The following is a 25,058-nucleotide window of genomic DNA, read 5'->3' on the forward strand; positions in this document are numbered from 1 at the left end:
CACAACACAGAGCTCCAGTCATGTCAAAAGGAGTTGAGACTGGCTAGGGTATTTGTGTAGAGGGCCTTCACTGAGGGCGAGGTGACATATCACATCCCCTCCACTTGGAGGTTTAAGATTTTGTAAATTGATGATGGGCACTCCTGGTGCTCCTCAGGATAAGTCCTATTTGGAACTGGTCTTTGGTTTCTCAGTCTGCTCAGAGCATTTTGAACCCTGTAAACCCTAAGTCAGTAGGAACTCCTTAAACTTTCGGGGGTAGTGAGGCCTTTGCAGAATGTCTTGGAGACAATGAACTAGGCCTGCTCATGAGGTGTGTGGGGCACTAAGGAGTGAGCCCTGGGCCACAGGCTGAAGGCAAGGACCCAGAGCTGAGAGGAGTTGGAGAGTGCTTGTGCACGTGTCCAAACCAGTCCCAGGGTTCAGGGCCCAGAGGCAGAGGGGAGTGTGAGAAGCAGTCTTGATTATTATTGTAATTGTTTTAAAGGGAGGCTGGGAGGAGCCCTCATCGATCTTCAACCCTGGACGTTTCCTAGTGCTTGGGTGGCTTGCTACTAGACGTTGGAGTGAGCTGCAGGGTGGAATGACCTGGCTTAAAAGAGGGCGGGAGTGGTCAGTGCTGTTGTGGGAGATACTCAGTCTCTGAGACTGGATTTCAATGCTGGGAATCCCCTGGCCCATTGGTATTTTTCTGACACACTGTGGCAGACACTCAAACAGGAGGAGCATGTAGAGAGGCCCCATCTTGAACTCCAGGCTCAAAGACCAACCTTACCCCAGTGACAGGGAGCAAGGATCTATTTCCATTTCAGAAGTGAGGTGGAGCAGGGCAGCCTCGCCAAGTACTCTGGGGACAGAGCACTTGCTACTTTAGAAGAGTCCACTTGAGGTGGCAAGATCATCAGAATTCTGCTCAGAGACTGGACCATGATCGGATTCTGCTGCTATCAATGCTTACAGGAAAGTGCCAGGCTCTGTGTGACAGGAGCCCAAGCCTCCTCTGAGTCACTGGAGGGGTTCAGTCGAGCTCGATGGAGGGTCTGGTTGTTGGGAGTCCATGAGGAGCGGCCAGCTGGAGCTACACAGATGTCGTCAACATACAGCATTTCCCCACTGCTGTACACCTGACCAGTGACTTGTCTGGACATCCAGGCTCTCCCTGAAGGTGGCCGGTGGCATTGGGGACTTTTCTGATTTCTTCATCCTTTGCATTTTGGAACTTATGAAGCATTTGTGGATGTGCCTAAGTGCCCTGGTGAGAGCCTAGAGAAAGAGAGCAAACCAGATTCCGATCTCTTCCCGGTCCCGGGGGGAAAGATGTATGGCTGGGTCCCTGGGTCATATCAGTATTGCCAGCCCAGCACGTACTTAGTTGGAAAGTTGCACAGTAATGGGCCTTCAAAGCAAATTTTTGGTTTTTGGGGTCTCCAGATAGCATTTATTTCAATCAGATCACCTAAACACCACAGAAAAAAAAGTTTCTCTCTCCAGTTTTCGCATGACTGCTAGTGCGTCCAGGTCACTTTGATCACAAAACTTCTAACCAGTCTCCAGGTTAAGGGTCCAATTTGTGAAACTCTTAATAGGAGCCTCCCTTTCCATTGTGTCAAAGCAAATTAGTTATCCTCGCTTTTTCAGTATTCAGTGTGTAAAATGGGAATATTCCTACTTCACAATAATTAAAACTGTGTGTATCATAAAATGCTATCAAGAGCTATACAATGGAGCAATAAGAACGGTCATTCCCTAGACCAAGCTTAAAATGCAGTGCTTTTTAGTCAATCCCTAAACGCAATGAGCTCTTCTAAGCTTTCATAACATGTCATTCATCAGTCTTAAGTCTCCATGGCCCAGCTCCCAGGACTCAGAGACAAATATGCACTGTTTTTACTTGATCAGAGATTTAATGAAGGCAAGATTTTTAAAAATATAATGTATGCCACAATATATTATACAGAATTTTCTAAAATCCAAAAATTTATCTATAAGAAAGCCCTTAAATACAGAAATTAAAAAGTTAAGAGCATACAATGAGGAGAGAGGGAGGGTGCCGCTGACCCAGACCTGTTTCCCGTCTGCGGTTACTATCGCATTCTAAGATTAGAGCTTGCTGAGCTTCCTGGCAGCCATGGCAGAAAAATAAATGCAAATTATAAAATAGTCAGTTTTGATAAAAAGAGGCCTGCCAGCATCAGCAGAGAGATTTGTTTTCTAGGTGCCAAAATGTAAGGGGATTTTCATGTGGGTCCCCAGCCAAAAAGCATGGAGCGAGTGTAGTGGACACTCTTCTCTGATGGGTTGTTATGGCTGATTGTGATTGTGATCTTTGATAACAGCAGTGCTCCCGTTGGAACGTGATTCTCTGAACGTGTGTGAGCGAGGTCTGCTAATGAGACCAGGAGTGTGCACCCTCCTGAGATGAGAGCCTTCCACGCCTGGGCTCAGGGCCTCTGTAGCACCCACCGAGCCTGGGTCTGTTTAGTCAGTGAGGCAGAGCCATTGCTACCTTACCCCAGTGAAAGCCATGACACCGAGACAGGTAACCCACAGGAGAGCTCCAGCGCACTGAGGTGTCTGGCCTTTGTAAAGGTACTTGAGTCTGTTCCAGCTTCACAGTCAAATAAGAGACAGGCATTACTTTTTCTTCCCAAGTTCATTTCCAGGCCCAAGTCAAAACTGCCTGAGTCCCCGGGATCCCACTGCAGTCCCTCTGGAATGTTCTTTCTCTCAGAAGTTCCCGACCCACCTTCTCCTAGGGTCCCCAGGACAGATCACACCCGCTGAAAGAAGGTCTGAGTCTGGGGCAAGAATCAGGAAGCTTTGTCTTCCTTCCTCCTTCTTCCTTTCCTCCCATGGGGTCAGCGCCCTGGAAGGGGCAGGAAATCCAGAAGGAAGCGCGTATGCGGTGGGAATGGCGCTTGACAGAGCTGCAGGTGCCACGGGGCCAGCCACACTCCTTCTCCGAGACCGCCTGCCCAGGCCCCTGCTCGGCCAGACCAGCACACAAAGGAGCAGTGGCCGGGGACGTGGTGCCCTGGTGGAGAGGGGCTGTCACCGTGGCCTCAAGGAACGTGCATGCGCAGAGAACAGTCTCTATGGGGAAAGGCAGACGCCGCCGTGGGATTCCCCTGGTGACTGTAAAGCCCCGATCCTACCCACGTTGCAAATGTCCCACTCCCTGCTCCCTCCGGCCTGTGCCTGACTCACCATCCTTGTCTGGAGAGCATCCGTCTGACTCCCAACGCAAGGGTCCCTCCCTGAGTCCCTGACTCCCTCCCTTTCCTTAGTCATTCTGTTTGCAAAAATAAGACAAAACAAAAATCTACAGAGGCGTTCCACCAGTCTGCTTTGGAAGGTAAAGTCTCACACCAGGAACGCAAAGCAAGTTATTTATCTCCCATGACGCCTCCGTCTGCCTGTCCTGATGCGTGTGGGCAACAGGAAGCCTCCTTCCTCAGGGAATGCTTCTTTCCCGCCCACTGCTGGCAGTGCGGGCTTTGCTTCATCTCCAGCCATGGCCCTACAAGGCCACCGATGACAGGGTGGGCCTTTGAAAATACGACCCTGCAACCCAGAGGGTTTACCTGTTCAACTTGGAAGTGTGCCCGTGGGCACCAGTGTGTTTGTGGGCACATCCGATGAGCTGCACAGTCCACACACTCCGCTCCAAGGAGAGCACAGCGGCCTTGAAGAGAAGCAGATTTGGGAACATCACATTCAGTACTTAGCCATGGATCTCACTTGGCCTCCAAGCAGGGAAGAAAGCCCCACTCAGCATCCCTGTCCCTCCTTCCCAGGCCTTCCCGCCAGGCCAGCCCCCTTGGAGGGCCCTCCCCTCACTCCTCCCTCACCTGCCCAGTCCTACAGAAGGCAATTGTGATTTCTGTTCTTGCAGCAACCTTTCCTGAGACCTCATCTATCTGTTCAACTTCCATCCTTAAGCCCGACAAATTCCAAGCAGGTCTCATTCTCATCACATAAGAAAATTATCTAATAAGCAAATTAGGATATTTATTCATTCATCCAAGAAGTATGTACTTAATATCAAACATTTGCTAAGTGCCACACATTGACATAGATATAGTCAATGAAGCAGGCATTAAACAGCAATGTTTTGTTCTCAGTAAGTTTCTATTCTACAGAAAAAATGTAAAATCAGTTTGTGGGTGGCCAGAGGCAGGAAGAGCAATGGAATAGGGCGAGGGTGTCAGGACAGGCATGGCGCAGCTGTGTGCAGGGCGGAAACGCCGCTTCCTCTGACAAGCTGGTGGGAGAGGCTGGAGCGCCCAGCAGGAAAGCCAGGGAGGTAAAGCGGAGCTGGAGTCAGAGAGGAGGCCCACGGAGGGGCCCAGATCGCACAGGGCCCAGCACCAAGGTAAGGCCCTTAAGCTTTATTCTGAGCCACATGGGAACCCATATTCGTTTCCCAGGATGTCATAATAAAGCACCACACAGTTGGGTGGCAAAAACAGCAGGAATTCATTCATTTTCCCACAGTTTAGAGGTCAGAAGTCTATCAAGATGGCAGTAGGGCCAGGCCTTTCTGAAACCCTTAGGGAGCATCCGTGTTGGTTCTGCAGCTTCCGGAGCTGCGAGCCATCCCCAGTGTTCCTTGGCCTGTAGATGGACCCCTCCAATCTCTGCCGCCATCTCCACGCGGCTTCTTCCCCGTGTGTCTGTGACTTTGCTCAGCCTCCTCCTCTCTGTGTCTCTGTGCCTAGTTCCTCTAAGAACAGGAACTTCATGTCACTGGTGTCCACAGAAGGACTCCAGTCGTATTGGATTAACCACATCTGCAACAACCCCATTTCCAAAGGTCACAGCCCGAGGTTCTGCGAAGACATGAATTTTGGGGGACACTGTTGAGCCCAGTACAGAACCGACTAGAAGGCCTTAATCAGAGGAGTGGCATGAAGTGACTTCTTTATAAAAAGATCATTCTAGCTACAAGACGGAGAAGACACCATCAGCCCAGGAGTAAGACAAAAAGGCTGAGTTAGGAAGCTGTCAAATCACCCCAGCAAGAAATAACATCAGCCACACCAAGGTGGTCATGGTGGCAGGGGAGGTGCTGAGAAGTGGTCAGATTTTGGATGTTCTTTAAAGGTAAAGTCTAGGGAGACGCCAGTGTAGAGAGAGACGGCCAAGGAAAGCTCCAGGCCTTTGCCCTAACAAAGACCTGGAAGAACGAGGAAGTCGTTTACTCAGACTGAGGAAGCCTGGGAGAGGAACAGGTTTGTGGGGTAAAGAAATCAAGGTTTGGGGCTGGGAAAGTGAATTTCTGCATGTGAGCAGACAGTCAGGTAGTTTTACTGAGGGGCAGTTAGATCCATAGGACTGGAATCTATTGGAGATTCCATCTGGAGAGATAGGAAACTGGAAGTCAAGAGACCAGCTGTGATGAGTGAGGATGGAGGAGAGCAAAGCGTGGACATCGGAATCCTCCGTCCTTCCCGTCTTTAGAGGTCAGGAAGACGGGGAGGAGCCAGAAACACAACCAGTGAGGTAAATGAAGACCTAAGAGTTCGTGCCAGCCCAGGGCCCAGATAGAGGTGATCCCAGAAAGACTGACTTGGCGACAGCATCAGTTGCTGCTGGCGTGTCTGCTTAGACGTGAACTGAGGGTGAATCTTGGGTCTAGCAGGGATCATGTCACTGGCATCCACGGCCAGAGCAGCTCAATGGAGTTTTTGGGGATGAAGACCTGAATCGAGTGGCCTAAAGAGACCAGAGAAAAAGTGCAGCTGGTGAGGGTGCCCAGCCCCTCCTGGAGGGTTTCCCAGAAAGGAGGCAGCAGCTGGAGTGCAATGTGGAGGTCCTGACCCAGGGAGAGATTTGGGGATTGGGAAGGACCGGGCATTACACTAATTGTAGTTCAAATTACTTACATGATGTTGACGAGGAACGCTAGAATATTCATGCAGGTTAGTGGCTTGTTTGGGTCACACAGCTGGCTAGTGGAAGACACGGGACTGGAATCTGTTTCATAACTGCTGGCCAAGATACTTTTCTACTAATACGCTAGTTAGTAGTAGTAACTCCAAATGCTCTTCACCTGCCATGCGTGCACTTCAGTTTTGAAACTTGTCATTGAATTATAACACTGATACAGAAAATGCACAATTATACCGCCCCTTATCCTTCAGGGACATAGTCCAAGACCCTCAGTAAAATGCCTGAAACCACAGAAAGTACCAAACCCTGCATGCACTATGACATTTCTCAGGCATGCACGCCTATGACAAAGTTTAGTTTAAAAACTAAGCAGGATAGATCCGGCAAGATGGCCGAATAGGAACAGCTCTGGTCTGCAGCTCCCAGTGAGACCAACGCAGAAGGTGGGGGATTTCCGCATTTCCAACTTAGGTACCCTGTTCATCTCACTGGGGCTGGTTAGGCAGTGGATGTAGCCCACAGAGGGCGAGCAGAAACACGGTGGGGTATCACGTCACCTGGGAAGTGCAAGGAGTGGGGGGCCTCCCTTTCCCAGCCAAGGGAAGCCATGAGGCACTGTGCTGCTGGCCCAGATACTATGCTTCTCTCATGACTTTTGTAATCTGCAGGCCAGGAGACTCCCTCGTGTGTCTATACCACCAGAGCCCTGGGTTCCAAGCACAAAAATGGGCAGCTGTTCAGGCAGACACTGGGCTAGCTGCAGAAGGTTTTTTTTTTCATACCCCAGTGGTGACTGGAACCACAGCGAGATAGAACTGCTCACTCCCCTGGAAAGGGGGCCAAAGCCAGGGAGCCAAGTGGTCTCGCTCAGCAGGTCCCACCCCCACAGCAAGCTGAGAAGCACTGGCTTGAAATTCTCGCTGCCAGCACAGCAATCTGAAGTCGACCTGGGGCACTGGAGCTTGGTGGGGGGAGGGGCATCCGCCATTACTGAGGCTTCAGTAGGTGGTTTTTCCCCTCACAGTACTAAGGACTGGGCAAAACTCAACACAGTGTGGCAAAGAGGCTGTGGCCAGACTGCCTCTCTAGGTTCCTCTTCACTGGGCAGGGCATCTCTGAAAGAAAGGCAGCAGTCCCAGTCAGGGCTTTATAGATAAAACTCCCATTTCCCTGGGACAGAGCAACTGGAAGAAGAGGTGGCTATGGGCATGGCTTCAGCGGACTTAAACATTCCTGCCTGCTGGCTCAGAAGAAATCAGCGGATCCTGACAAAGAGGTTCTCAAAGCACAGAGTTCAAGCTCTGCTAAGGGACAGACTGCCTCCTCAAGTGGGTTCCTGACCCTCATACCTCCTGGCTGGGAGAGACCTCCCAACAGTGGTTGACAGACACCTCATGCAGGAGAGCTCTGGCTGGCATCAGGCTGGTGCCCCTCTGGGATGAAGCTTCCAGAGGAAGGATCAGGCAGCAATCTTTGCTGTTCTGCAGTCTTTGCTGCTGATACCCAGGCAAAGAGAGACTGGAGTGGGCCTCTAGCAAACTGCAGCAGACCTGCAGAAGAGGAGCCTGACTGTTAGAAGAAAAACTAACAAACAGAAAGTGCAACAACAACATCAACAGAAAAACCCCATCCAAAAGTCATGAGCCTCAAAGATCAAAGGTAGATAAATCCACAAAGATCAGGAAAAAAACAGAACAAAAATGTCAAAAATTCCAAAATCCAGAATGCCTCTCTTCTTCTCCCAATGGTCACACCTCCTCTTCAGCAAGGGCACAAAATTGGACAGAGAATGAGTCTGATGAATTGACAAAAGTAGGCTTCAGTAGGTGGGTAATAACAAACTCCTCTGAGCTAAAGGATCATGTTCTATCCCAATGCAAGGAAACCAAGAACCTTCACAAAAGGTTACAGGAACTGCTAATTAAAATAACCAGGTTAGAGAGGAACATAAATGACCTGATGGAGCTGAAAAACACAGCACAAGAACTTCGTGAAGCATACACAAGTATCAATAGCTGAATTGATCAAGCAGAAGAAAGGATATCAGAGATCGAAGATCAACTTAATAAAATAAGGCCAGAAGATAAGATTAGAGAAAATAATGAAAAGGAACAAACAAAGCCCCAAGAAATATCAGACTATGTGAAAAGATCAAACCTACAACTAATTGGGGTCCCTGAAAGTGATGGGGAAAATGGAACCAAGTTGGAAAACATACTTCAAGATATTATCCAGGAGAACTTCCCCAACCTAACAAGAAAGGCCAACATTCACATTCAGAAAATACTAAAAACACAACTAAGATACTCCTCGAGAAGAGCAACAACAAAACACACGATTGTCAGATTCTCCAAATTTGAAACAAAGGAAAAACTGTTAAGGGCAGCCAGAGAAAAAAGTCAGGTTATATGCAAAGGGAAGCTCATCAGACTAACAGTGGATGTCTCTGCAGAAACCATACAACCCAGAAAAGAGTGGGGGCCAATATTCAACATTCTTAAAGAAAAGCATTTTCAATCCAGAATTTCATATCCAGCCAAACTAAGTTTCACAATGAATAAAATCCTTTACACACAAGCAAATGCTGAGGGATTTTGTCACCACTAGGCCTGTCTTACAAGAGCTCCTGAAGGAAGCACTAAATATAAAAAGAAAAAAACCATTAGCAGCCACTGCAAAAAACACACCAAAATATAAAGACCAACGACACCATGAAGAAATTGCATCAACTAGTGTGCAAAATAACCAACTAGCAGCATGATGACAGGATCAAATTCACACATAACAATATTAACCTTAAATGTAAATGGGCTAAATGCCCCAATTAAAAGACACAGACTGGCAAATTGGATACAGAGTCAAGACCCATCAGTGTGCTGTATTTAGGAGACACATCTCACATGCAAAGACATGTGAGATAATAAAGGGATGGAGAAATATTTACCAAGCTAATGGAAAGCAAAAAAAGCAGGGTTGCAATCCTGGTCTCTGATAAAACAGACTTTAAACTAACAAAGATCAAAAAAGACAAAGAAGGGCATTACATAATGGTAAAAGGATCAATGCAATAAGGTAAAGGAATCAATGCAACAAGAAGAGCTAACTATCATAAATATATATGCACCCAATACGGGGCACCCAGATTCAGAAAACAAGTAAAAAGAGACATAGACTCCCGAATAATAATAGTGGGAAACTTTAACACCTCATTGTCAACATCAGGCAGATCAACGAGACAGAAAATTAACAAGGATATTCAGGACTTGAACTCAGCTCTGAATGAAGCAGACTTAATAGACATCTATAGAACTCTCCACCCCAAATCAACAGAATATACATTCTTCTCAGCACCACATAGCACTTATTCTAAAATCGACTGCATAATTGGAAGTAAAACACTCTTTAGCAAATGCAAAAGAACTGAAATTATAGCAAACAGCCTCTCAGACTACAGTGCAATCAAATTAGAACTCAGGATTAAGAAACTCACTCAAAATCTCACAACTACATGGAAATCAAACAACATGCTCCTAAATGACTACTGGGTAAATAATGAAATTAAGGCAGAAATAACAAAGTTCTTTGAAACAAATGAGAACAAAGAGACAATGTACCAGAATCTCTGGGACACAGAGATTCTGAGAAAAACGTATAATACTAAATGCCCACATCAGAAAGCAAGAAGGATCTAAAATTGACACTCTAACATCTCAATTAAAAGAACTAGAGAAGCAAGAGCAAAAAATTCAAAACCTAGCAGGAGACAAGAAATAACTGAGATTACAGCAGAAGTGCAAGGGAGAGACAAGAAAAACCCTTCAAAAAATCAATGAATCCAAGAGCTGGTTTTTTGAAATGATTAACAAAATAGACAGACCACTAGCCAGACTGGGAAAGAAGAAAAGAGAGACGAATGAAATAGACACAATAAAAATTGTTAAAGGGGATATCACCACTGATCCCACAGAAATACAAACTACCATTAGATAATATTATAAACACCTCTACACAAATGAACTAGAAAATCTAGAAGAAATGGATAAATTCCTAGACACATACGTCCTCCCAAAGCTAAACCAGGAAGAATTTCAATCTATAAATAGATGAATAAAAAGTTCTGAAAATGAGGCAGTAATTAATAGCCTAACAACCAAAAAAAGCCCAGGACTAGACAGACTCACTGCCAAATTCTACCAGAGGTACAAAGAGGAACTGGTACCATTCCTTCTGAAACTATTCCAAACAATAAAAAAAAAAAAGAGGGACTTCTCCCTAACTCATTTTATTAGGCCAGCATCATCCTGATTCCAAACGCTGGCAGAGACACAACAAAAAAAGAAAATGTCAGGCCAATATCCCTAATGAACATCGATGCAAAAATCCTCAGTAAAATACTGAGCAAACCAAATCCAGTAGCATATCAAAAACTTATTCACCATGATCAAGTGAGCTTGCTGGGAAACAAGGCTGGTTTAACATATGCAAATCAATAAACATAATCCATCACATAAACAGAACTAATGACAAAAACCACATGATTATCTCAATAGATGCAGAAAAGACCTTTGGTGAAATTCAACACCCCTTCATGCTAAAAACTCTTAATAAAATAGGTAGTGATGGAACATGTCTCAAAATAATAAGAGCTATTTATAACAAAGCCATAGCCAATATCATAGTGAATGGGCCAAAGCTGGAAGCATTCCCTTTGAAAACTGGCACAAGATAATGATGCCCTCTCTCACCACTCTTATTCAACATAGTATTGGAAGTTCTGGCTAGAGCACTCAGGCAAGAGAAATAAATAAAGCGTATTCGAATAGGAAGAGAGGAAGTGGAATTGTCTCTGTTTGCAGATGACATGATTATATATTTAGAAAACCCCATTGTCTCAGCCTGAAAACTTCTTAAGCTGATAAACAACTTCAGCAAAGCCTCAGGATACAAAATCAATGTGTAAAAGTTGCAAGCATTCCTACACACCAATTATAGACAAGCAGAGAGCCAATTCACAAGTGAACTCCCATTCAAAATTGCTATGAAGAAAATAAAACACCTAGGAATACAACTTACAAGGGATGTGAAGGACCTCTTCAAGGAGAACTACAAACCACTGCTCAAAGAAATAACAGAGGACACAAACAAATGGAAAAAAATTCCATGCTCATGGACAGGAAAAATCAATATCGTGAAACTGGTCATACTGCACAAAGTAATTTATAGGTTCAAGGCTATTCCCACCAAGCTACCATTGACTTTCTTCACAGAACTAAAAACAACTACTTTAAATTTCACATGGAACGAAAAAAGAGCCCGTATGGCCAAGACAATCCTAAGCAAAAAGAACAAAGCGGGAGGCATCACACTACCTGACTTCAAACTATACTACAAGGCTACAGTAACCAAAACAGCATGATACTGGTACCAAAACAGATACAGAGACCAATGGAACAGAACAGAGGCCTCAGAAATAACACCACACATCTATAACCATCTGATCTTTGACACACCTGCCAAAAACAAGCAATGTGGAAAGGATTCTCTATCTAATAAATGGTGCTGGGAAAACTGGCTAGCCATATGCAGAAAACAGAAACTGGACCCCTTCCTTACACTATATACAAAACTTAACTCAAGATGAATTAAAGACTTAAATGTAAAACCCAAAAGAATAAAAACCCTAGAAGAAAATCTAGGCAATACCATTCAGGACATAGGCATGAGCAAAGACTTTATGATGAAAACACCAAAAGCAATTGCAACAAAAGCCAGAATTGACAAATGGGATCTAATCAAACTGAAGAGCTTCTGCTCAGCAAAAGAAGTGAACAGGCAACCTACAGAATACTGGAAAATTTTTGCAATCTATCCATCTGACAAAGGTCTAATATTAAGTATCTACAAGGAACATAAACAAATTTACGAGAAAAAAACAACCCCATCAGAAAGTGGGTGAAGGATATGAACAGACACTTCTCAAAAGAAGACATTTATGCGGTCAAGAAGCATGAAGAAAAGCTCATCATCACTGGTCATTAGAGAAATAAAAATCAAAACCACAATGAGATATTTCATTTAGCATTGCCAGTTAGAATGGTGATCATTAAAATGTCTGGAAACAACGGATGCTGGCAAGGATGCAGATAAATAGGAACACTTTTACACTATTGGTGAGAGTGTAAATTAATTCAACCACTGTGGAAGACAGTGTAGAGATTCCTTAAGGATCTAGAACCAGAAATATCATTTGACCCAGCAATGGGTTACTGGGTATATACCCACAAAATTATAAATTATTCTACTGTAAAGGCACAGGCACACATGCACACAAAGGCCCATCACCAAGCCTTTCTATGTCTGATAACCTGGAATTGCATGGAGAACTCAAGCCAAAGATGGGAGAGTGGCCCCATGCATGCCTCTGTCCCAGGACCAGCCACTTCCAAAGAGCACAGGGACTGGAGTCACTAGGAGCAGTGGTATGTATTGGGACCCCTGGGGGCACCTGGTAGTTAGTCCTTAATGTTTACTGCAGCACTATTTACAATAGCAAAGACTTGGGACCAACCCAAATGTCCATCAATTATAGACTGGATAAAGAAAATGTGGCATATATATACCATGGAATACTATGCAGCCATAAAAAAGAATGAGTTAATGTCCTTTGCGGGGACATGAATGAAGTTGGAAACTGCAGGGAAGAGAGAGATCAGACTGTTACTGTGACTATGTAGAAAAGGAAGACATAAGGTACTCCATTTTGATCTGTACCCTGAATAGTTGTTTTGCTTTGAGAGGCTGTTAATCTGCAACTTTAACCCCAAACTTGTGCTCACAGAAACATGTGTTGTATGGAATCAAGGTTTAAGGGATCTAGGGCTGTGCGGGATGTGCTTTGTTAACAATATGTTTACAGGCAGTATGCTTGGTAAAAGCCATTGCCATTTTCCATTCTAGATTAACCAGGGGCACAATGCACTGCAGAGAGCCACAGGGACCTCTGCCCAGGAAAGCCGGGTATTGTCCAAGGTTTCTCCCCACTGAGACAGCCTGAGATATGACCTGGTGGGCCCGACACCCAGGAAGGGTCTGTGCTGAGGAGGATTAGTAAAAGAGGAAAGCCTCTTGTGGTTGAGATAAGAGGAAGGCCTCTATCTCCTGCATGCCCCTGGGAACGAATGTCTTGGTATAAAACCCGATTGTACCTTCATTCTATTCTGAGATAGGAGAAAACCGCCCTGTGGCTCAAGGTGAGATATGCTGGCGACAATGTTGCTCTGTTATTCTTTACTACCCTGAGATGTTTGGGTGGAGAGAAGCATAAATTTGGCCTATGTGCACATCCAGGAATAGTACCTCCCCTTGAACTTATTTGTGACACAGGTTCCTTTGCTCACGTTTTTTTTTGTTTTTTTTTGTTGTTGTTGTTGTTGACCTTCTCCCTGTTATCACCCTGCTCTCCTACTGCATTCCTCTTGCTGAGATACTGAAAACAGTAATTGATAAAAACTGAGGGAATTCAGAGACTGGTGCCGGTGCAGGTCCTCCGTATGCTGAGTGCCGGTCTCCTGGGCCCACTGTTGTTTCTCTATACTTTGTCTCTGTGTCTTATTTCTTTTCTCAGTCTTTCATCCCACCTGACAAGATATACTCACAGGTGTGGAGGAGCAGGCCACCCCTTCAGAAACCATCATCCTTAGCAAACTAACACAGGAACAGAAAACCAAATACTGCATGTTCTCACTCATAAGTAGGAGTTGAACAATGTGAACACATGGACACAGGGAGGGGAACATCACACACTAGGGCCTGACTGGGAGTAGGGGGAAAGGGGAGGGAGAGCATTAGAACACATACCTAATGCATGCGGGGCTTAAAACCTAGATGACGGGTTGATAGGTGCAGCAAACCACCATGGCACATGTATAGCTATGTAACAAACCCGCATGTTCAGTACATATATCCCAGAACTTAAAGTAAAATAAAAAATAATAAAAAATTAAAAAAACTACGCACAGTAAGAGGTTAACAATAAAACTAATAATAAAATGGAACAATTATAACATACTGTGAAAAGAGTTAAGTCTCAGCCTTATCATATCTTATTGTGCTGCACTCACCTATATTCAGACCACAGAAAGCAAAACCATGAATTAGGGGGGCACTACTGTGCACATGTAGAGATTGAAGCATTTTACACAGAACACACTTATGTAACCAGCACCCAGACCAAGTCATAGAACATCAGGGTTACCAGCCGAGACCCTGGGGACCCCTCGCCACCACTTCCCCCAAGGCAACAGCTTCCAAAACGGGAGGCTTGGTTTATGCACTTAATTCAATGTATCTCTGTCTTGATTAACATTTATTATGAAAGTATCATGTTCATTATAGTCGTCAAACAGTACTGAAGTAAAGATGGTAATAAAAGTCCCTTCTCAGTTAATATTTACTGTCTCCCCCAGTGAATCAGGTACTGTGCTTCTTGTAGGGTTCTTGGGGAATGCTAACTGGAAAAAAGTCTAGGGTTCGGCCACCGGGTTGGGAAGATCTTTGGGAGGCACAGAAGACCCCCCGAGTTCCCTTAAGTCATGCTGTTTTTAAGTCTTTCTCTCTCAGTGGTTTTTCTTCCATCAACCACCTGGGATGCAAGTCTTGGTGCTCAGTTGAGGGATAGGATAGGGCTGTCATAAAATGGAGAAAATTCTTCATATCGGTACAGAGTTTTCTTGCACTTTGCCAAAATTATAGATGTAAACATCATAATAAATCTATCCTCCTCTTGATCCCATCAGGGAGGCATGTAAAATAAGTGTGTCCTGGTGCCAAGAGTGGGAAGCTGGGGAGAGATTTATGCCATAATAGTGGGCATTTGTGAGGTCCACATAACAGAACATAGTCCCCAAGCACATTGACTGCAGCACGAAGCCAGGGCGGGAGGAGATGCTGGACCAACACTGTGGTGGGATGCAGGGCTCCTCTGGGTTAGGTCTCTGACGTCAAAATCCAAAATCTGTGTGGTCAGTCACCAGGAGGTGCAAAGCCCATCTCCAAGCCTTTCTATGTCTGGTAACCAGGAGTCTCATGGAGAACTGAACCAAGGAGAGAACTGAGCCCCATGTGAAATCAGGGAGATAATCAAAGGGAATGACAAATGGTTTGGGGAAATGTGTTTGCGTCTAGTGCTCACTTTAGGAAAAATCACATTTTTATAAAAAATGCACACTGCATATCTTTCTTGCCGAAGTGCCCTTAGCAGTCTCCTTTTGTCTGGATAGCTTTGCCCTTCCTCTGCCAGATTCCCAAGCAGAGAGTTAGCATGAAGTCTCGGAGGTGCAGGTGCAACATCTCCAGTGGAAGGGACAGACGAAACATGGCTGAGTGAACGCAGGATTTACAAATCCACACACCAGTGATCCGAGCCCAGGGGCTCTTACCTGTGCCAGGACTGCCTTCCCTGGTAGTGCAGGAAGCCCAGATAAAATAACCCCACCTGGCCGGGCGCAGTGGCTCACGCCTGTAATCCCAGCACTTTGGGAGGCCGAGATGGGCGGATCATGAGGTCAGAAGATCGAGACCATCCTGGCTAACACTGTGAAACCCTGTCTCTACTAAAAATACAAAAAATTAGCCAGGCGTGATGGCGGGCGCCTGTAGTCCCAGCTACACGGGAGGGTGAGGCGGGAGAATGGCATGAACCCGGGGGGTGGAGCTTGCAGTGAGTGGAGATCGAGCCACTGCACTCCAGCCTGGGTGACAGAGCGAGACTCTATCTCCAAAAAAAAATAAATAAACCCCATCCACCCACTCTTCCTCACATGACGCTCAGGAAGACAGTCCTGGTGGAAGAACCTCATTTCACTTCATTTTTAGAAAATTTATCCTCACATGTGCTGGGAGGAAAACAATAAATAATTAACCGTGCATGAACATGTCAAATGGAAAAAGAAAAATGCCTTTCAGATTATGTATTATGAATTACTTTTTTTTTTTTGAGACAGGGTCTCACTCTGTCACCCAGGCTGGAGTGCAGTGGCCTGATCTCGGCTCACTGCAAGCTCTGCCTCCCGGGTTCATGCCCTTCTCCTGCCTCAGCCTCCCGAGTAGCTGGGACCACAGGCACCCGCCACCACGTCCAGCTAATTTTTTGTATTTTTAGTAGAGACGGAGTTTCGCAGTGCTAGCCAGGATGGTCTCGATCCCCTGACCTCGTGATCCCTTCGCCTTTGCGGATGAGGAAATTAGCCATGTTTCCCTGTGCTTGACAGAACTTGGGCAACCTCTTCAGTGGCTTGTTGTGCAGTTTTATAGAGTTACGTGAAGCAACTGATTGTTTCTGGAAGATGACGGCGATGCCTGTAATTGAATAGATGGCAATAAAACATTCGAATGTCATCCACAGAGGCAGCCACTTGCCAGAGCTGACACAGCCTGAGGGTAGAGAGTCTACAACTCTGAGATGCGGGGAAGGCCTCTCCAGTTCCTGTAGTGCTGAACTGCAGGGGTGGCGGGCACATGGTGGGAGCTGGAAGGAGGGCTCCAACTGGGATCTCTGGTGCAAATCTGGCTTAAACAAAAAGATACACATTCATTTTGGAAACTCGACTGTTTTTTGTAGAAATAAAATATTTTAAGATTCTATGTGGGTAAAGTGACAGGAGACCCCAGGAAGAACAGGCGCCTCCCCACCAGGCAGCCCACCAGGCCTGCCCCCTGTGCATTGCCCTGTGAGGCCTCAGGCATCGGGACTGGCAAAAGGCCTGCTGGGGCGGAGAGAGAACGCTGAAGCTTGGAGGAAGGAAGGTGTGATGAAGCCTGGGTCCCTGTCCCTAAGGGGTCCTGACACTCTGGGCCCCGCCCTGAGTTCATGACTGGCCTCCCCTTTGTGAGGAGAGCAGGCCCTGCATCACCAGGCAACCAGCGCTCCCTCCAGCCTCCCGCTCATTTCAGTTGGGCGCGGCAGCTGCTACACAGAGACCCACAGAAGCCACCCTCGGAACCAGCACCCAGTGAGAAGGCCTGACCTGTGTTCCTCCACACCAACCCAGGTGCCGGGGTAAACCCAGGAGGAGACATGCAGAATGGGAGGGTGGCCCTGAGCCTCCATCCTAAGACCAGCCCCTTCCCGAGAGCACAGGGGCCGGGGTCGCTAGGAGCAGCAAGTGTGCACTGGGACCCCCGGGGCAATTGGTAGTCAGCCCTTCATACTCCCTCAAAGGAAAAGCAGTCCAGGGTTGTATGAAGTCAGGTAATTTTCAATCCAAAAAGTTCGTATGGTGTCCAGTGCCTCCTGCGGGCTGAGGTGCCAGTTATGTAAGAGGGCATGAAGTAGACCCAATTCTGAGACTGAGTTACCAAAGGAGAGGAGTGTAAGTTAAATGCATCTCATAGTGGGTACAGGAAATTCAACTGAATTCAACCAAAACCGATTGAAGGCTGCTGTGTTCTGGGAGCTGTGACAGATGCTGGGGTTAAGAGACTGATCGGGATCACCTGGGAAACACATGGCTGTAATTTAGGGCCGAGCATAATTGTTTCCATAGGGTAAGTGTGAAGTGGTGTGGACCCCCGGGGGAAAAGAGAACCCCCCAGTGGGGGAAAGGAAGGGCTCCGAGGAGGAGGGACATTCATGCTGGGCTTCCTGGGAGAGGCGGCTTCCGTCGGCAGAAACTCAGGGGCTCTGGGGGTCTTTGAGGCTGAGGAGGGTGGGCTGAAGCACTGGGCTCCTGTTGTCACACGTGAGCGGGAAGCGGGATGTGACAGGCCTAACAGTGGCCGAGGATGGGTGTAAGGCCCTGAGTGCATGCCGGCCTGTGGCCTCCACACCGCAGGCAGAGGTCACGGTGAGGGAAGAGACCACACCTGCCCATCTCCCGTCTGCAAAGGGGCAAAGTCAGCTCTCCCAACTTGGGCTAGTGATGGCGTTTGCATTTCAAGCAGCTCAGTCTACCCCAGGTTTGTTGGAAAAGAGGCTACTCTGGGTATCTCGGGGCTGAGCATACACATGTGATCTTTGGCCTCCAGTACCTTAGAACTTTCTTAAGAAAAAAGAACTTTCCTGATAATTAACAGAAAAAAATAGTGCACGGTCTCTGGTTTGATAATAAAATAATTACTCTTGGTTTCAAGCAATACAAACTTTTATTCAAAAGAATATTTATGTAAGAAGTTTTTTAAGTTGGCCAACTTAAAAAATGGGACTGTCTCGTGTGTACTTGGAGTGAGAAGCATTCTACATTCCATATAAACCGTAAGCCACAGCTGTCAACTATGCATCAGGAAAGGTGACCAGCAGGATGTTGACCATTTACAGGCCAAGTGCTTGAGGGCAACTGGTCTCCACACATGGTTTCACTGACTTAGAACAATCCTGCACAAGGCCTGCAGCTACTGCGTGTTCCTACCCAATGAGGTGGAATATTTTGTATGTCTGCACCAAGCTTGTCCACCAAGCCCTCGGGTCTCATGTAACCCAGGAGAGCTTTGAATGTGACCCAACCCAAATTTGTAAACTTTCTTAAAACATCATGAGTTTATTTGCGATTTTTGTTTTTTGTTTTTAGCTCATCAGTTGCCATTAGTGTGTTTATTTTATGTGTAGCCCAAGACAATTCTTCTTCCAATGTGGCCCAGGGAAGCCAAAAGACTGGATGCCTCTGGTAGACAATGTAAATCAAAGAAATTGGCGAAGGCAAATCTCAATCATTTAAGAAGTTTAAGTGCCAAGGTTAAGGACACACCCAGGAAAAAGAACACAGAACCACAGGAAAAGTCTGTGGCTTATGCTTTTTCTCCTGAAGACGGTCTGGGGACCTTAATAAGTAAAGGGAAAAGAGTGGGCATTGGGGAAAAGAGGAAAGGGGGGGAAAGGAAGGTCAATAAGAGGGAAGCAGTTGCAATTTTTTTTTTTTTTAGACGAAGTCTCACTCTGTCACCTAGGCTGGAGTGCTGTGGTGCGTATTTGCTCAAGAGACATGGAAACATGCAGGTTATATATGGTGAGCCTCTAGGAATTCTGAGTAAGGCAGGAAGATGCTTTTGTAATTAATGTTTGAAATTCTAAAAGTATAGATCTTTTTATATAAAAACCGTACTGTTGTCTTTCTATCTTTTGCACATGTAAGCGGTAGAGAGCAGCACTGCCTATTCATTGGCCAATGTTTATTTGGTTCTCTACCTTGGGGAAAAGTGCTTTTACAGCATCTGTAAAATTAGGGCCCTAAGAAGGGCCCCTGTCCCTTACTCCAAACTATTTTCTCCTCATTTCAGTTCATTATTGGTGGAAATTCCTAGTGTTGAATCAAATAGTTTAACACTTCAGCTGGATCCCGGGTCATACAGAAAGTTGCCCTGGGGCTGTCTGTCCTTTAAGCATTGAATGTGCTAAAAAGGTTAAAATGTGAACAAAAAGCCTGGACTCACGGTTATTTTTGCAGAGTCTGTCTTGGATGGAAGAAAGCACCAAAACTAGGAGCTGTTGTCTAAGGAGGCTGCTGGTCCCTGGGAGTCATTCTTTACTACTGCATCCTGTTGTCCATCAGTCTTCTGGGGAAAGCAGTGGGCCCTGATCTAGGGATCAGGATCCCGCACTGATGGAATACATTGTTTTTGGCCGACTTCCTTGCTGTGGGACCCTGTACACTCGGGAATACCATCAAGGTATGGAAAAGGAGGGCCCTTTCTTCCTTCCTATGCCAGGAGAGTCTGTAGCCAGGGCTGAACCGGACTCAAAGAGTTCATAAATCTCCACAATTGTAATAATGACTTACTAACATTTTGACTGTGGCTCCTAGAGAATCAGGTGGCTCCTGCTCATTAGAATGCTGTCTGTGCCCTGATGATATTGACGGGTGTTCTAGCCCTTGAGGAGGGAAGAGCTGTGCTGGCTTCTCAGTGACTCTCTGTTGGCTGCATGGTGGAAGATGCCATATGTGTTTCCTTGTTCTAGGTGCATATGCAGTTGGGTTAAATGGTGGCTCAGTACTGAATGGTGGGTGGTATTTTCCTTCCAGATGAGGACTCTGACCTCAGGAGTTTTTAGCGAGTGGCATTTCACAGTAACAGAGTCTGACATACACAAAGGGGACATTCACCTACATTGCCTGCTATTGTAGGCTGTGGTGTGGCAATGACTCTGTTTAATCTCCAGGATCCCAGAGTTTACATTCTCTGAGCTTGGTACTGGGTTCTTCACCAGTGATAGTGAGATTCTGGGTAGGGCTTTCCCTACCTATGGAAACGGGCACAAGGCCCTCCACTGTCTGGGCGTGCACTCCCCCCTCCCTTCCTGAACACTGGTTGGGGGAATAGCTCAGACGTGCTCTAGTTTCCTTCTGGAAGCTTCTATGTGGAGGTCTGACCGCACTCTCCTGGGATTCCCAGGCAGGGACTCTTTATGTACTAGGCCTCATTGACAAAAGAGCACTTTCAGTGTCTGCAGTTCAAAGGGCCCAACCCTCCCTCTGTGGCCCCAGCCTCCTTGAGGATCTGCTCACAGAACCCCTCCCACGGAGCACACCTGAAACCCAGCCTCCCACCTCGGGAAGCTTTTGGTGGTGCAAGGTGGACATCATGACATTGCTGATATAATCAGAAAGTTGCTTAGTAGTTTACATATGTAACATATTACATATATTACAAAAATTACACTTTTACCACTTCAGAGACTATCATGACTCAACAGTGTGACTTCCCAGTGAGGCTGAAAACCCTCACTGAGGCCCTGAAAACCCAAATACAGTTTGTCAACATTTTGAGAGAATGTTAAATGACTTATTTTCAGATAAAGCTTGTAGGCCCTAAGAGGTCTTTTAATTGGGTTTTTCCATCTATGCTCAAGACAGGGTTGGTTAAATTGACAGGTGTCCCAGACTCTGCCCCAAATAAGTGGCAAATATTATTAGATAATTCATAATTTCACATTATAATTTTGTTGTAATATATTTGTATATTTGTATAGTACATTTGTATCATATTACACGCTCCTTTGCCTTCTTAATCTGAGTACTGTGAACCTAATTTAATTTTCTCTAGATAATTTAAATGATTGATTTTAAGCTTTGGCTAAAGCTGGGTTCCTGTCCCTAAAGGATCCCCATGCTGTGGGCCCCGCCCTGAGTCTATGACTGGCCTCCCCTTTGTGAGGAGAGCAGGCCCTGCATCATCAGGCAACCAGCACTCCCTCCAGCCTCCGTGCATTTCAACTGGGCACTGCAGCTGCTACACAGAGATCCATGGAAGCCACCCTCGCAACCAATGCCCAATGAAAAGGCTGCTGGATGCCTTCAGGGCCTAGCCAGGACCCAGCCTCTGCAATCAGGTGCCTCAGACCACTGTGGTTTTATGTTATTTGTATCCTTCATGAATTTTATTATGCTAGCAGTCATTCTTGTCTGGTTCTATCACCATCTTACCAATTTCCTACTAGCACATCTGATGTATTATAGGCTAAAAGTCCAAATATCCAAAGGCATATTTTATATTATATAAATGATTGTGTGTGTGTGTATATATATATATATACACACATATACACACACATATATATATATACACACACACCCCCAGATGTGATATATACACATACATGCAACACACACACTGATTTAAGTACTGAGGGTAAAAGTGTAGGACTCACTCTATTTGGTAAAATGTCAGGTTTTGTGATGTTTGTTTTTATTGGGAGTAGATATTCCACTGAATTTTGGGTTCAGAGCCAAGAGGGTTAAGTTAGCCATAAATTTCCTTGGCTTCTGACCTAGATAACAGATGTTATAACAATGGAGGAAGAATTTTAGGCAGATATGAGCAATGGAATGAGAATCGTGTATCTGTATTACTTGTACTCAGTATGGTTTTTCAATGGTTGAAATGAAAACAATGTACTGGCCAGGCAAGGTGGCTAATGCCTGTAATCCTAGCACTTTGGGAGGCCAAGGCAGGTGGATCACCTGAGGTCAGGAGTTTGAAAGCAGCCTGACTGACATGGCAAAACCCTGCCTCTATTAAAAATACAAAGAAAAGATTAGCCAGGCATGGTGATGCACACCAGTAACTCAAGCTACTTGGGAGGCTGAGGCAGGAGAATCGCTTGAACCAGGCAGGGGGAGGTTGCAGGGAGCAGAGTGTGCCACTGCACTTGAGTCTGGGGGACAAAAGTGAAAATCCATCACACACACACACACACACACACACACACACACATACACACACACAGAAAACAATATACAAAATGTTTTACTCCATTAATTTAAAGGAAAAGATCTAGACCCTTGTGTCCTTCCCTCCCTGCACTTTGGTGTGTTGGTTCATTCATTTACTTATTCCACAAACATGAGGGAACCATTTCCAGGAACACAGATTAAAAGGACACCCGTGGCCTCGTATTTTCAGCCAGCAAGGCAGCCAATGGACATTTCCCAAATTACACAGGCCCCAGGACCAAAAAGGGCAGTGAGGGAGAGTGTTCGGGATGGAAGCTCAGCCAGAGACCCTGGAGGGCAGCACAGGCATTCCTGTGATCCCTTCTGCAGTGCGCAACACTGCAGGGCTCAACAGCACCCAACAGGGAAAGTCTGCAGCTCAGTTCATCGTCAGCTAGACCCAGTTGCTCCCTGGCTGTGCTGGGAGAACACAGGGTGAGGTCATGGTGCACTGGTGCCCCTTCCTCTTCCTGCACGACTTTGCTTTCCAAGAGGTACTCAATACAAATGAGTGTCATTTTCCCTTTATTTTCATTATTTTATTTTATTAACTGAAAAATAATAATTGTATATATTCATAGGGTACCTAGTGAAGTTTTGTCATATATATTGTATAGCGATCTGATCAGAGTAATTAGCGTATCCATTGTCTCAAATATTTATCATTTCCTGTGGTGGGGATGTTCAATATCCTCCTTCCAGCTATTTGAAACTATTATATATTACACCACTGTTAACCCTGGTCACCCTGCAGTGGCGTAGATCACTAGGACTCCTTCCTCCTGTGTGGATGTGACTTTGTGTGCTTTAAAATATGTCTCCCTATGCCCCCTTCTCCTAGCCTTCCCAGCTTCTAGAATCCTCTGTTGTGCTTGTTACGTCAATTAGATACACTGTTTTTTTAGCTTCCATATAGGAGTAAGAACATGCGGTGTTTAACTTTCTGTTCTCAGCTTATTTCACTTTACATAATGTTCTCCAGTTCCATCCATGATGACATGAATGATAGGATTTCATTCTGTTTCGTGGCTGAATAGTGATAAAGTGAAGTAAATATGGCCTGAGAAGGGCTCTGTACTTCTATATTTGAGCCCTTGTGGATGAACCGTAACCCAACTTAATAGTTAGACAAGATTGCAACCCCAACTTAGAAGTGTGCACCTGTAACAATCACTGAGTCCTGGCCAATCCCAGCAGCCGTACTTCAACCATGCATACACTGCTGAGTGTTCAAACCGTGTTCAAATAAGGCAAACAGCAACCTGTAACCAATCCAGCTATTTCTGTACCTCACTCCCGATTTCTATATGTCACTTTACTTTTTATATCTCTAAATTTGTTCTGATGACGAGGCACCTCTGGAGTATCTCTGAATATGCTGTGACTCTGGGGGCTGTACGATTCATGAATCATTCATTGCTCAATTAAACTATTGTAAATTTAATTTGGCCGAAGTATTTCATTGTTAAAAGAAAAACCTTAGATAAATTAAAAGTAACAGAGTTTAAGCAAGAACTCTTGACAAATTTGGCAGTCCCCAAACCAGAACAGGTTCAAAGACCCCACACTGTTGCCAGGTGGGCGAGAATTCATGGAGAGAAAAAGGAAAGTGATGCACAAAAAATGGAAGTGAGGTACAGAACCTCCTCATTGTTACAACACGGTGTTTGTCTTTTTTGAACATGGTTCGAGCACTTGGCTGCCTGTGATCGGCTGATTAGTAGTGTATTAATCACTACTTGGTGTTTAGTACAACAGTTAAGTTATAGTCTGTTTACCCTCCCGTTAGCTGACAGCTCACTGTGAATGAAGAATCCTTTAGACCCAACTTACAAGGAGGCAGTGTTAGGCTAAACTCAGCTTAAGAGAGTAGATACCACATTTCCTGTATCCAGGAACACAACAGTGAACCCAGAGAAAAGACAACGGTGAACTCAGAGATAATTCAACAGTGAACTCAAAAAAAAAATGCCAGTGAACCCAGGGAATAGAGAATGGGTCACCCAGGGAAAATATGACAGTGAATCCAAAGAATCGACAAAAATAAATGCAGAGAAAAGATGAAGGGGGAACGCAGAAAAAAGACGACGGTAAACCCAGAGAAAACATGACACTGCACCCAGACAAAACACGACAGTGAACCAAGAAAACAGACAGTGAACCCGAAGAAAAGACGATGGTGAACCCAGAGAAAAGACGATGGTGAACCAACAGAAAATACAATAGTGAACCCAGAAACAATATAACACTGAACCCAGGGAAAAGACAACAGTGCACCCCAAAAAAAAAGATGGTGGTGAACCAAGAAAAAATTCGACAGTGAACCCAGAGAAAAGATGACAGTGAACCCAGAGAAAAGACAATGGTGAACTCAGAGAAAATAACAACAACGAACCCAGACAAACAACGATGGGGAACCCAGAGAAAAGACAACGGGGCACCCAGAGAAGAGATGATGGTGAACACAGAGAAAAAACAACAAAACACAGAGAAAAGATGACAGTGAACCCAGAGAAAAGACGAACGTGAGACCAGAGAAATACAACAGTAAATCCAGAGAAAAGATGACAGTGAATCCAGATAAAAGACGATGGTACAACCAGAGATAAGACGACAGTGCACCCAGAGAAAAGATGATGGTACACGCAGAAAAAAGGTGATAGTGTACCCAGAGAAAAAAATGACAGTGAAATGAGAGAAACGACAATGTTGAACCTGGAGAAAAGACGACAGTAAACCCACAGAAAAGACGAGAGTGAACCAAGAAAAAAGATGACACTGCATCCAGAGAAAAGATGACAGTAGACCCACAGAAAAGACGATGGTGAATTCAAAGAAAACCCGACAGTGAACCCAGAGTAAAAATGAATGCAAACAGAAAAAATATGACAGGGCACCTAGAGAAAAGATAATAGTGCACCCAGAGAAAAGACAATGGTGAACCCAGAGAAAATACAATAG

General features: G+C 45.4%; 1 long non-coding RNA gene across 1 annotated transcript in view; it reads right to left on the minus strand.

Annotated features, from left to right (window-relative positions):
• Window positions 1–1,884: 1,884 nt before the first annotated feature.
• LOC144340703 (uncharacterized) overlaps window positions 1,885–25,058 on the minus strand; it is an 84,065-nt gene continuing 60,891 nt past the window's right edge. Inside the window, exon 3 of the long non-coding RNA XR_013416971.1 lies at window positions 1,885–3,685. This is a non-coding gene — a long non-coding RNA (uncharacterized LOC144340703). The remainder of the gene's footprint in view (window positions 3,686–25,058) is intronic.

Source organism: Macaca mulatta, chromosome 4, assembly GCF_049350105.2.
Source record: "Macaca mulatta isolate MMU2019108-1 chromosome 4, T2T-MMU8v2.0, whole genome shotgun sequence".
Taxonomy (NCBI): Eukaryota; Metazoa; Chordata; class Mammalia; order Primates; family Cercopithecidae; genus Macaca; species Macaca mulatta.